The sequence below is a fragment of the Vicugna pacos genome, chromosome 7 (genome assembly GCF_048564905.1).
Source record: "Vicugna pacos chromosome 7, VicPac4, whole genome shotgun sequence".
Taxonomy (NCBI): domain Eukaryota; kingdom Metazoa; phylum Chordata; class Mammalia; order Artiodactyla; family Camelidae; genus Vicugna; species Vicugna pacos.
Window position 1 is genome coordinate 5,931,236 of NC_132993.1, and position 14,071 is coordinate 5,945,306.

The 14,071-nt window shown below is 43.8% G+C and overlaps 1 long non-coding RNA gene and 2 other non-coding genes across 3 annotated transcripts; 1 reads left to right on the forward strand and 2 right to left on the reverse strand.

Annotated features, from left to right (window-relative positions):
- Window positions 1-127: 127 nt before the first annotated feature.
- TRNAC-GCA (transfer RNA cysteine (anticodon GCA)) lies at window positions 128-199 on the reverse strand. Its single transcript has one exon. It is a non-coding gene; the product is annotated as a tRNA-Cys (tRNA).
- Window positions 200-1,023: 824 nt separating this feature from the next.
- On the reverse strand, window positions 1,024-14,047 carry LOC140697281 (uncharacterized). Its single transcript, XR_012074157.1, has 2 exons — window positions 12,964-14,047; window positions 1,024-1,418 (listed from the first exon to the last, which is right to left on the reverse strand). It is a non-coding gene; the product is annotated as an uncharacterized lncRNA (long non-coding RNA).
- LOC116278984 (U6 spliceosomal RNA) lies at window positions 7,225-7,327 on the forward strand. Its single transcript, XR_004188328.1, has one exon. It is a non-coding gene; the product is annotated as a U6 spliceosomal RNA (small nuclear RNA).
- Window positions 14,048-14,071: the final 24 nt, after the last annotated feature.

Consider the following 14,071-nt stretch of genomic DNA (forward strand, 5'->3'; position numbering starts at 1 on the left):
CTTTCCATTGCCCCAGCCCAGGAGGTGACCTAGACCAGCTTCCTTTCTGCCCCCACCTCCCTCACTAACTAAGAAGAGCCAACCTCAAGGGGCCACTTGGTATAAGTCCTAAAATCAAAATTATCTCAGGGGGCACCTGGATTTGAACCAGGGACCTCTTGATCTGCAGTCAAATGCTCTACCCCTGAGCTATACCCCCTTGCTTATTAGATGTGCCTAATAAAAACCTTTTCACCTGTGTTGAAATGTCCACACTCACTGCTCTGAAATTTCCACTGATTCTCAGAAAGTTCTGGAGATATGGAAATCTTACCTTCCAGCAAATTAGCATCTTTTGGCACTCTTCCTCCACATAGATTCCTCCCCCCCAATTTTGACCCCCAGAAACTTTCTCTACTCACAATCTTTCAGTCTCATTTTTCTTGGTACCACTTTGAAGGCACCTGCTGGAAAAATCATTGCTAAGAGCTGGACCACCCCTGCCTTCCTCACCTCAGCAAGCTCCATCTACTTTAAACTTGCCCCCAGCACTGTCTTCCTCCTCCCCACCCTCCCCCTCTCCCCTGCTGGGTGGATGAGGCGTAGGTGGGGCTCAGTTGCCCAGCTCATCCTCTAAGCCCTTCTTTCCTCTCACCACACCTATTTCTTGGCTTTCAGCAGGGTCTTGACTGAATCCTGACAAATTATTTCAACTTTTTGCCCAAGGGGCCACAACCGCCATCCTGGGGCCTAGGAAGTCGCCTCAGCTGTCCCAAGGGCCCTTAAACCAGAGGTCAGCACAGCTGGAGCAGAAGGGACTTCCCTGAGAATCAGGACCAGAGATGCCTCCACTGGACAAACCCCTGGCCTGAGGCACAGCACTGCGGCCCTAGGACGCGAACCTAGCCCCTGGCCAACACCACCCCAAGATCTGAAGGCCACGTAGATCCCAAAAGGTGGTGAAAGTGCCTGTTACAGCTGTGTGCAGGAGACCAGAGCTTGGAATACACAGGGGCTTGCAAAAGAAATCCAGGACAAGGGAAATATCCTCTCACCATCCATCAATTTAATTTAGTGACATGTTTTTTACATTGTTGGAAAAGTAAAAAGATAGTCTCTCTGTATCTTTCTGCAGTGCCTAACACAGCACTAAGTGTGAAGTCGCTATGTCATAAACATTTGTTGGATGGAAGTAAAGATAGCAAAATTAGCGAAGACATCTAAGTATGGAGTAAGTGCAAATTATCTCGGGTACCACCAGCCAAATGAACACTGCTGGTATTTTCATATCTGTTTATCTAAACTTGAGCGTGTACATTTCCATGCATTGGGGTTCTCTTCTTTCTTGCCAGAGATGAGCCAGTTCACAGATCGTGATGCATTCTCACCTAGCATTCTTGCATGTTGGTCTCCTGGCTCCCTTGGAAATGTTCGCCTCTCTTGTTGAAAAGGAAAAAAAGCAAGGAAGGAATTAGGGAAATCCCCATATTAAAATTTCTCTTGCTTAAAAGAAAAATACTCAAAAAATATCCATCGGAGGTGTCTGCAGAACAAACGAAGACAAACACGTCCACCAGGCATCACACCCAACGGGCAACATCATACGGCTTCTCCTGAGAACTGGAAACAAGGCACGGATGCCTGTTAGCAGTGTTTCTTTCTTTCTTTTCTTTTCTTTTTTATTTTGACTCCTTTTCTTAAGAAGAGATCTTTCACATCGAGCCTGTCCTTCAGAAGGACGCCCCTCACTCAACAGCGTTGTGCGTATCATAACACTGTCTACGTAACAGTAAACACCCTCCTGTTAGCAGTGTTTCTATTTAACATTGCACCTGGAACCAAATGCTATAACTTACAAAACCTATTTTTTGAGCAAACGAGTAAATATATTGATATTTGGGGAGACAGGGTTCTAATTGTGAGAGACAGGTGATATAAATATGGACTGGAGATGGGTAAGGAAGAACTGTGGAGCTGGCCTGGAATTGTCAGTAGCTGTGTGAATACACACGTGAATACACAAGCATACACACACACACACACACACACACACACGTCCTAACTCTGCCCTCTGAAAAGGCACTAGAAACAACATCTCTGTTGCAATGAGCACTCCTAATGTCCATATCATGGTTATTAAATTAACCATCATTAAAAAGAACAGAAACTTGAAGATTTGGCTGGTTCCAGGGCTGGACAGGAAACCAAAAATGTAATTATGGAACATATTGTGCCAGAAAGTAGGAAAGTACTGAAAAACTGATGGAGAGTTGTCGACAGAACTCAGGACTATCTTGAAGAGACTCACTACGAGCTGCGTTTGGGACAATTTGAACATCAAAACAAATGAAGAGAAGAATGGATTATAGCTTATTAAAGAATCCATGGATCCATGTTAGTAAGTTTTTTTTAAATTTTAGGTAGAGAGGGGAAAGCTGTACAAAATCTTTACAAAAAATTAGCTAATAAATGTGAAAGGAAGGATAGAAAAATAATCATTTTATAATCATTATTGGTAAAAATTGATTTAGATAAGAATCATTAATGGATGCTAAATTGTTCAGATGAAAACTGTTAGGGAACTGGATATAGAAAAATCTGTCAAACAGCACTTCAATCAATTCATCAAATTCAACCTCATCAATACTGTGGCAAACTAACATCATTTCCTCTTGATGTAACGCACTGAGAAGGACATAATATCATCTATGTAGTCATTTTGCTAAAATATTGACCTTTAATTTAAATAATGAGGAAATAATCAGACAAATCTCTCTCCCCAAAAGTAGCCACTATCTCAGCTTTTAACGCATTTGTGGCCTATATTTGGACTTTACATACATTGTCTCCCAATGTTATTTTTGTGAGATCCAGCCACGCTGTGGTATATATGTGGACTGCAGGAACATTCTGCAAGACAATAGGTTCAAACCCTTCAAAAGTGTCAATATCATGAAAGAAAACAGAAAACTAGAAAATGATTCCTGATCAAAGGGACCTTAAAACAGGGACAATTAAATACGATGCCTGAGCCTCGACTGGACCCTGCATTGGAAATAAATGAACTATCAATGACATTATTGAGACAATTGAAAAATACAGAATATGGATTGCATAATAGATGATCTGACTGTATCACTGATAAACTCCCTGAGTGTATTGTGGTTATGCAGGAGAATGCCCTTTTCTTAGAAATTACATGTTGAAATATTTAGGGTGCCAGGATGGCTTCAACCAACTTTCTCATGAATTGGGAAAATATATAAATATATATACAGAGGGGCGGGGCCAGAAATAGTAAATGTGGAAAAATGCTAACCGTTGTTGAGTTGGGTAAAGGGTATAAAAATTTTCATTGTACTTTTTTATAACTTTTCTACAGATTTGAGGCTTTTCAAACTGAAAACTTAAAAAAAAATTAGTTTTAGAACTTAATTTAAAAACAAAAAGAAGGAAAAAACATTACCAGTACCCAAAGACCACCCTCTGCATCCACCCAGTCATAACGTCATCTCTCCAGAAGTGACCAGTATTCTAACTTCTGACACCATTTTTTGGCTTATTTTGAACTTTATATGTCTTTCTCCCTTTGTTATGTTTGTGGCATCCAGCCATGCTATTGTATGTAGGAAGTTTGTTCACTTTCATTGCTGTATACTATTCTGCTATATGAATATTCATTATTTATTTAGCTAAGCTACTAGTGAAGAGCGTTTGGGTTGCTGCCAGCTTAGGGCTGTTAGGAAGAAGCAGATGTAAAAATTCCTGTATGTGTCTTTGAACACATGTACACACTTCTGTTACGTATACACCCAGGAGTAGCCTTTCTGCATCATAGGTATGCAGTTATTCTGTTTTGGTAATTAATGACATAAATTTTCCAAAGTGGCAATATGTACCAATTTACTGGCCACTTGGATATTGTTTTTTGTGAAGTGCTTGCTCCAGTCCCATCTTCCTATTGGGTTGTCCTGTCTTCTTCCTCACTGACTTGTAGTCATTACTTTTATATTTGGAGGTAAGTCCTTTGTTAATTACACACCTTTTAAATATCTTCTCTTTGACCTTTAACTTTCTCAGTAGTGGTGTCTGATAAGCCAAATGCTTAATTATATGGTCTGATTTATCAAGCTTTTCTTTTATGTTTAGTGCTTTGGGAGCTCTCTTTAGTAAATCTTTACCTTTTTCCCAGGCCATAAAGATATTCTTTTATAGTTTTCTTCCAGAAACATATTGTTTTATTTTTTAAGTGCAGGGCTACAGTGCAGCAGGAATTGCTTTTAGTGTCCTATGTGAGAGTCTGGACCATTTTCCCCATATGGTTATCCAACCAACTCAGCACTGTTGGCTGGGAAAACATTCTTTCCCTCACTACTCTGCCACACCGAATTTGTCATCAGTCAGGTGTCCACATGTGTGTAGGTCTGTTTCTGGACTTTCTGTTTTGTTCCATTGATCTGTATGTTTATTACACATCAATACTACACTGTCTTAATTACTATGTACAGCGTATCTGGTCTTGCGATTCCTCCACCTTTCCCCCTACTTCATGAGTGTTTTGCTGTTCCCGGTCCTTTGAATGTCCACACAGATTTTAGAATCAATGTATAAATATCAACCAAAAATTATGTGATTTTGGTTGAGATTACTCTGAATCTATAGATTAATACAGGAGGAGAACGGGTACTGTTACTGTAGCTAGTTCTTCATTCTGTTAACTTAGTATATATCCTACCATTTTTTAGGTCTTTAATTTTTCTCAGTAATATTTTATAGTTTTTCATAAAGAGATCTGTACATCTTTATTTTTATTCCTCGGTAATTGTTTTTTATGTTACTGAAAATAGAATTGTTTGAAATTTTTCTAACTTTTAAATTTCTGCCATATAGAAACAGAACTGATTTTTGTATATTCGCCTTGTATCAGGTGACTTGTGACATGGTAAATTCATTTGTTAATTCAAATAGTTCTTCTGTATATTGTTTTGGATTTTCTGCACATACAATAATATCATCTGTGGGTAATGACAATCTTATTTCTTGCTTTTTGATCATTTGTTCCTTTTATTTGTTTTTCTCTCCCTATTGCACGAGCCAGGACATTGGGAACATAGTTGAACAGAAGTGGTAACACAGGTGTCATTGCCCCTTCCCCAATCTCAGAGGAAAATCTTCCAGTATCTCCTGATTAAATGTGATGCTTACTATAGAAGTTTTCTTGTTTTTTTCCTAGTTAGAAATATTTTATTTAAATGTGCCAAATAAAAATCCACATTTCAGACCATGGGATATTTATATATTCAACAAAAATTTATATTATCTTAACTGCAGTGAGTTTACAGAGTAATGGTCCAGACCAGTTTTAATTAGATGGTTGAAACACCTTTCTCTGGGTTACACTTTACTGACATCACACATCCCTTATAGTAATGTAAACAAAATAACTTTTCCCTAAAAGGTGAACTTGAGAACTTCAGTCCACTCTCTCAGGACTTGCACTTCTTTGCCAACGTCTCATGGCGTAATGACTTCTTTTTGGAGATGGAGACCTGGACTTTGATCAGCTGCTTCTTGGTCATGAAAGAGACCGGGATCTTTTTTTTTATTTTTGTTTTGGTTTCTCAATTTTTTTTTAGCAGGGGAAGAGGTAATTAGGTTTATTTACTTATTGAATTTTTAAATTGACTATGTAATGGAGGTACTAGGGATTGAACCCAGGACCTCAGGCGTGCTAAGCAAGCACTCTGTCACTGAGCGCTACCCCTCCCCCAAGACCTGGATCTTGATATTGACCTAGATCAGGATTGGAAATACCTTGATCCTTTTATAAAACCAGATCAGGTCTGAGTGAAGCTGACCTTGACCTACAAAAAAGACAGACCTTAATCTCTGAGGACATGCTGATCTTGACCTCCTTCCCTGCTCCTGCTGCCTGAGCGAGAGTATCACCTACCTCCGGATCCTGAATGTGATCTAGACCGTGACCTGCCTCTTCCTTGCCGGCTGTAGCGGTGATGATCGTAAGTGTATGTAACGTGCTTTGTTTTAAGCCACCGAGTCTGTGGCTATTTGTTACAGCAGCAATAGCAAACTACACTGTCTATTAAGAGTACTCTCAGAGGTTTTTTATCATGAATAGATGCTGATGTTTTCAAATGCTTTTTCTTCATCCACTAAGATGATTCTATGATTCTTCTCCATTATTCTATTGATGTGATGAATTATATTAATTGATTTTTAAATGTCAAATCAACCTTGAATTCCTGGAATAAATCTGGCCATGATATTTGATCCTTTTAGGTATTGTTGGCTTCATCTAATTCATAAGAGAAACTGGCCTGTAATATTCCTCTCTTGTCTTTTCCGGTTTTAATATCAATGCTACATTGGCCTCATAAAACATGTTGGAAAGCAGTCCTTATTTTTCTAAGTCCCTGGAAGATTGTATATAAGATGAGTAGTTCTTCCATATTTGGAAGAATTCACCAGTGAAACCGTCTGTGCCTCAAGTTTTCCTTCTGAGAAGGATTCTCATTACAATCTATTTAACAGATATAAAAGGATTCAAGTTTCTATTTCTTCTTGGTCAGTTTTAAGAAATTATATTTTTCAAGGAGTTTGACATTTTCCTTGAAAATTGCCACTAACTCTTCAGATTCCTTGACACCAAGTTGGTCAAAATATTCCTCTTTCACGTCTCCAATGTCTCCAGGCTCTGAAATACTCTCTCATTCAGCATCCTCCGTTCCCTCCACGTGCCTGCCTTCTTTCCCTCTTGATCAGTCTTGCTAAGGGCTCATCAGTTTTTTTTCACTGACCAACAAGCCTCTCTATGAACATTAATTTACATTCTTATCCGTATTATCTCTTTCCTCCTACATTCTTTGGGTTTAATTTGTGGTTCTCTTTCTAATTTCTTGAAATGGTTTCTTCTGTTACCGATTTTTCAGCTTTTCTTCCTTTCCTAATATATGAGTTTAAGGTTTTAAATGCCCATCTAAGTATGATTTGGGGTGTAATATGCAAACTTTACATACATTCTATTTTCATCATCATTTGTTTCAATGCACTTTCTAATTTCTGTGAGTTATTTAGAAGAGTCTCGTTTAATGTCCTGTTCGCCCATGCTTCAGACAGTCTGATCCCTGTCTGGAATGTTCCTCACCTGCCCTCTTGTCTGCCTAGCAAATTCCTACTGACCATACACTTCTCAGTTCAAGTTGTGTGATTCCAGAGGCCACCCCTGTGCTCACTTCGGCAGCACATGTAGTAAAATGGGAACGATACAGAGACCAGCATGGCCCCTGCACGAGGAAGACATGCAATTTATGAAGCATCCCATATTTTTAAGTCAGAGAAAGACAAATATTATATGATATCACCTATAGGTGGAATCTAAAAACTAATACAAATGAATCTATTTATGACACAAAAATAGACTCACGGACATAGAAAACAAACTTACAGTTACCAAAGGGGAAAGGGAGAGAGGGATAAATTAGGAGTATGGGATTAGCAGATACACACCACTACATACAAAGCAGATAAACAACAAGGATTTACTGTGTAACACAGGGAATAATATTCAGTATCTTATAATAAGCTATACTGGAAAATAAGCTGAAAAAAACTATATATACATGCATCACTGAATCACTTTGCTGTACACCTGAAATTAACACAGTATTGCAAATCAACTATACTCCAATTATTTAAAAAAAAGAAGCAGCCGCCCTGACTCCCAGGAAGGACCTAGCATTCATGCCGCAGCTGAATGTTGTTTCACCACCTCCCGCATCAGGGCTGGTATGCGCGGTCGTCTCCCACCCGACAGCGGGCTCCTCGAGGCAGCGTCAGCGTCTGTCATTCCTGTGCTTAACCCTGAGCAGTGTCTGTTGAACAAATGGCCCTGCGTGCTCGTTTCCCTAGGACAATTATCATCTCAGATACTTTCTTTTTTATCCAGATGAATCTAAAAACTGTCCCAGATTTTTCTATTTGGGGGTCTAAATTACATCTCTCAGAGTATCTTTTAGCCCCAGTAAGTGACATAAAAATCCTTTGTTTTACTGAAAACTCTGGGCTTTTGTTTAGAAAATATAGTCACTTTGATTATAGGTTCTCCACGCCCAGCACCAACCTGAGGATCTGTAGGTATTCAGGACGGGCTTGTTGACTAATTTCTACTGAATGGGATTTGTCCCTCACCAAGCTAGGAAGGACTCCGTGTCCTTATAAAATACTCCTAATTTCATCTGACTAGCCTTTGATGTGACAGACTTCCTCCAAAAGCCACAGGCAGTATTATATTCATTATGAGGTCATCAAATATTGACAACTCAAGGGTCAGCCTTATAAAACTTCAAAATCTCTTGTAAATATGAGTCAGAATCTGAGTAATAAGCTTGTTTCTGTTATAATTAATAATGTCACTGCCCGGGTGGACTATGTTCTTTACAGTAAGTGTCCCTGAATGTACATGGTGAGAAGTCTAATTTTTTTTAAACTAAAACACTATTTTCAAAAGCTTTGGGGAACTTAGTTATCGGGAAATTCAATCACTTTAGCTATTGAGTTCTTTAAACTACATCTGAAAACAAAGTCTGAGGATAGTTTCCTAAGTCTGGATTTTCCGCATTTGAAGTTTGCTGAAAGTAAGGGCCACCTATCTTCTCTCGCTCTTCTCCTCAGCTTTACTGGCTCAAGGTGACCTCACTTCTGCCCTGGAACATCCAGGCCTGGAGCCTTTCCTTCTGCTGAGGGAACCTGGAATGCCCAAAGGCTCGATTCTTCATTCCTGAGACTCAAAGCTCTGACCCCAGGGAAGATGCAAGGCCCTGGGATGAGCAACCGCCTAAGTTGTTGGCAGTCACATTTCAGCACAGGCAGGTTTTGACATCATCACATCAGAATAACTGAGGCGATGGAAGTTTCTAGAAAGCATGAAGGCCAATCCTGGCTGCCCGAGCACTGAAGCGTCCTCCACACATCTGCCACATGCCCACCCTGCCCTCGGCTCTCTAAAGCCACAACAGGAGCTTCCCTCCAGGCTGGCTGAGGGTGGTGTCACCACAGTGGAAACAGAACCTCCCGGGAGCTGCACTTCTCAGACTGAGGCCAGGACCCCCCCACCCCCAAGAAGGGAGGCCCAGAGTGACAAGGGGGTGGGAGTAAGAGAAGGGACTTGATGCACCAAATCAGCTTTTTTCAGTGGATCATAAGGCAAACAATCTTTTAAAATTCAAACAAGCATGAAGTGCCATACAGGGACTACGAGGTGCATTTGGGTCATAAAGCACAACCCTCCAGTACAAGCCCCGGCTTGCTGAGGGCCATGTCGGGCCAGGTCCACACCCCCAGGACACACATTTGCTCCTCGCGGTGCTTGTGCGCTCGCTGTGCTGTGGAATGTTTGTGAAGTGCTGGTCCACAGCCATCCGAGCCTAGAGACTTGCAGAGCCCCCAACAGGAGAGCTGGCATGGAGGTAGCTCCCCGGACCGCCCCCTGCAGCTCTCCTCCAGCGCCTCTAGAAGGGGCCTGGCGCTCCCCCTCGCCCCACACAGGGGCTCCAGAGCCAGAGGCCGGGCCTCCAGCACTCCGCTGCCCTGAGAGCTGCAGGGCACGCTCTCCTTGCGGGCCCTTGGCGCCTTCTGACCCTTGGGTGTGAGAAAGGCTCCTGTGAGAGAGAAGTCAAGCTTGAAAGGACACCAGCCACTGCAGAGGACACCTGCCCAGATGCCTGGCCGGCTTTCGCCAAGCCCGGGTACCAGCCAGCACGGGCCAGGGTCAGCTGTGGTCACAATCCACCCCAAAGTCATGGGGCTTACGACAGCAAAGGGCTGTTTCATGCTTGGTATGTGCTCATCGGGGCTGACCAGGAGCCTACTCAATGTCTCCTTCCTTCAGGATTCAGGGTAATAAAACAGCCACCTTCTCCCACCATGGCAGAGGGAAAGAAATCTTTGGAGGGCCCCAACCTATAATTAAATGCTCAGCGCAGAAATGACAGCTCATTGGCCAGAACTTGCCGCATGGCCCAACTCAACCAGAAAAGTCCAGGAAGCACAATCCAGCCATTTCCCTCAAGGGAAGCGGACTGGAAATATTAGGTGAACAGCAGTAAAGACTACCACGACCTTTTTGAAAGACATGGGACTGAACCCTTGGGCTGCGTGCCTGGTTCCAAGAGAAAACCGCAAACCTAAGGGAGCAGCCAGAAAAACTGAGGTCAGTACCCAAGGAAGTACCCGCAGGGGCTCCCGGTCAGCAGCCACTACCTCTGAGCACATGCTTCAGGCCTCTCCCCTCCCCTGGGATGACCTGTGGGCTCATGTTCACCAGCCTCACCAGGCTCCTACTAGGGGAGCTGCAGATGCTCAGTGACCACCTGCCCCAGATTATCTAGGTTGTAGACCAGAGGAATGTGATGAATTCTTGGGACCATAGTTCATCACAGCACCTAGAACAAACAGTTATGTGATTACTCTGTAAACCAACCCTGTATCAGACACTGCAGGGGAGAGAAGAAAAGAAAGATCTAACCTCGCTCTTACAATCTATGGCGGGGTCAGACACTCTTACCTTGTGTCATAATTTTTCTCTAAGTACCAAATGAATGGTACCACTATTAAAGCCAAGAGCCTGGCCTAGGCAGAGTTGGCTGAGTCCTGATGCAGAGGGAAAGGTTTGGCAGAAGAATTAGGCATGAGCTGGTGGGGCTTTAGGTGGGTAAGAGGCAGGGAAAGATTATGAGCAAAGGTATGGGAGTGGAAATTCTCATGCCTATTTATGACACGTATATGGACGCACTGAGCCCCAAAATGGGAAGTGGAGGGAAAGACCATGGAAGGTCTTAACTGTCAATCCAAGGAGGGTTGTCTTCGTTCTTTTTGCAAACAGAGGCTGGAGGGCCAGCTAGCAGGGATGCTTTGCAGTGGATCCTTGTCTTAGGTGGAAGGTTTCCCAGACTTGAGAGTGCATCAGAGCCCTAACCCGCCCCTACCCCTAATCTCTACTAGGAGCTTGTTTAAAAAAAAAAAAAAAGACCTTGTTTTGATCTCACCTCATGCTCGGACTTTTGCAGTAGCAGCCTCCTGACTAACCTTTTACTACCTCAACCCCACCGGCACATCACCCTCATGTCAGTCTCCCTGTCAGCACCATGACTGGCTTATTCCCTGCTCAAGCCCAGTTCTCCAATCCAGCCTCTCAGCCTGAATGATGTCTGTAAAGCTTGTTACAATACAGCTCAATCTCTTTTCCTTTGTGATTCAAAGTCCTGGCCAAACTGGACCACGTTTCTTCCCCCAAATATGCATGGTACCTTCTCGCCCCACCCCTTTTTCCTATGCTGTTTCCCAGCTCACGTCTCTGCGACCACCCTCTGGCCTGAGATGCTCTCTGCTTATTAAAATTCTTCCCATCCTTCAAGATCCAGTTCAAGTTTTATCTACTTTAAAAAGTTGGCCCCATTTGAAGAAAAAGAAAAAAGAAAACCTTACATATCACGTACGTGCATGCACGCACACACTTTCTTACCAGTTGTGTGCAAGGTGGTTTACCAGTCTTAGGGATGCAAAGAGGAACAAGTCACTGTCCTCGCCCGAGATATACCCAGCACAATGGGCCAGAGCAGATGAGGAAGCGTACTGGAAGAGGCTCTCAAATTTTAAAGGTTTCTCACCCCCACAACTCCCTTTGGAGGAAAGTATGTAGAGAGCAGTTCTCTTTACATAAAGCTGCTGGCAGTTTATGCCAAGTGCAAAAAGTTAATGTAGCAATGCTATTCTGGCCTCCAAATCCCTTTGTGGGGCCTTGGCTTTCAACTCCGCTCAAAAGGGGCACTGCCTATTGGATGTAAGAACCAACCCAATCAGATCCTCTCTCCTGGGAAGAATTCATTCAAGGGACACAGATGGACACTTAAATGCGCTGCCCCACACTGCTCTCCTCCTCCATGAGGCAGGTATCCCTCATGAAGTGCCGGGACCACACCAAGACCGGGGGGGGGGGCATATCACCATGGAGACAACACCTCTGTTTCCTTGAGAAGGAAGAAGCCTCTTCTTCAAGGTAATCCAGGAGCCGACTAACACATGGTGTCATGAGAATATAAGCAAGCGATCACGCGGAGTCACCAGCACATAGGCTGCAGTGCGAGCAGACACAGTGATCTTCAGTTGGGTCCAGTGTCAAAGAAAATTGGTGGTGAAAGGACGACCAGACCCAGGAAGGTTTACAGAATAGCCTGATCCAATCTCCTCAGTGTGCACGCGAGGGAGGAGAGCCCTGAGAGGCTGGCGGACTTGCCCAGGGACCAACCAGTTAACAGTAGGACCTTCAGGTCTCTGAATTCCAGTTCTCCCCACACTACCCGCCCCCTGCACACACACACACACACACACACACACACACCCGCACCCGCACAGGGCCCAACCTAGACAAGACTTGGCAATGTTCTGGTGGATTTTTTTTTTAATTCAGGACTTTACTATGAAGCCAACGAAGCTTTAGGACATACCCCTTGTACCAGTTCTGTACCTACTTTTTAAAAAGTGTAATTTTGTGAAGGTTTTTTTCCCCTTAATAATATTCCCGAAATTAGGCAACCTTCAGGCCCACAAAATAGGGGTTCATCCCTGGCAGAGGGGATGTGTTATTTGGGAACGAAACAAATCGTGCGGGAGAAGAGCTAGAGGGAAAAAATTAGGAAAAGGATCTCAGAGCAGATTCCAGAACATTCTCCTATAGTGAGTGGGTCGACTTTGCCAGCTCAAGTATTTCCTCCCAAAGGCAAAAGGGGGCAAGGGGCTCCAATCCGGAAACCCCACCCGACCCCCGCCTCCACATTTGAGAGCAATCCCTGAAAGCTGAGGATGGGGGAAGGACATCACAAAACAGCTGGGCTAGCGTCAGTGAGAACAGGAAAATCAGGCACCCGTAACAGACCTCCCGTCACAGTTTGGGTAAAGTGTTGCCCCTACCTGGGGGAAATTCCACTTTCATACACAAAGAAGAACGCATCCGGGACGACCCCCTTACTGCACGTTCAGCCCAGGCTGAGGAAGAAGAAGCAAAGTGCACGTTAAGACCTCGGCGGTCAGACCCGAAGCCCAGCAAAGTACGGAGCACGTAGTGCGCTGGGTCCTCTTAAGGAGAGTCCCACTTAGAGGAAATTCTGAAAAGAAATACGTCTCCATGGCCACAGGGGGGCCCCACTCAAAGGCTCCTTCCATCTGCCGGCTCCGGTTCGCCTCTTAAGGAGTTTTCTGATTTATTTAATTTTCTCTCCTTGTTTTAAAAATATTCTTGTTATTACAAAATATTATAAACTATTAATGTTCTTATTACAAAATTTTTAAAAATTGAGTTAGAAAAGGTATAAAAATGGCTTGTGGTCTCACTGTTAGAAAACTTACAGACTATATGCTTCCAAACCTTCCAGTGACTTTATATATATATAAAATCTATTCTGGACAGTCTTCTCCTAAAATATCATGAACATCTTCCCACACCAAGCTCTTCACCAAAATAATTTTAAGTGATGGCATTGTGTTCCGTTGTTCATCCCATTAAAAATACTTATTATAGGTAATCCACACGTTATACAAAGTTCTAAGCGGCCGCCTACCGGAATTTGGTGAACTATATTCCTTTTTTTTTTTTTCATTTCAAATCAAAGGTAGACATGTACAACTGTCCAAGTAAGTAAACACACAAGAAGCCCAAATGGCCCGGCAGGACCTAAAGCAGCAGAGGCGACGTGGCGGGCGCCCTTGGCGAGAAGGCGCGGGTCTCCTGGGGTTCGCAGGGGAAGCGGCCGCTGTCGCCGGGGTCCCTGGGGGCGGCCCGGCTGGTCCCGGAGCGGGAAGATTATTTTTGGTCACCGAGTCCCTCGGGGCTCGGGCGACCAAAGCCCCAGGCTCTTGGGGCCGGCGGCAGGTCGGGCGCTGAGTCCAGGCTGTGACTCAGCGCGGGCCCGGCCGTGGTCGGTGGGTCTGGGGATCGGGGGGATCGGCGGGTCAGGAGCCCGGTGGGTCGGCGAGTCGGCGGGTCGGGGGCTTGGTGGGCCGGTGGGTCGGGAGGCCGGCG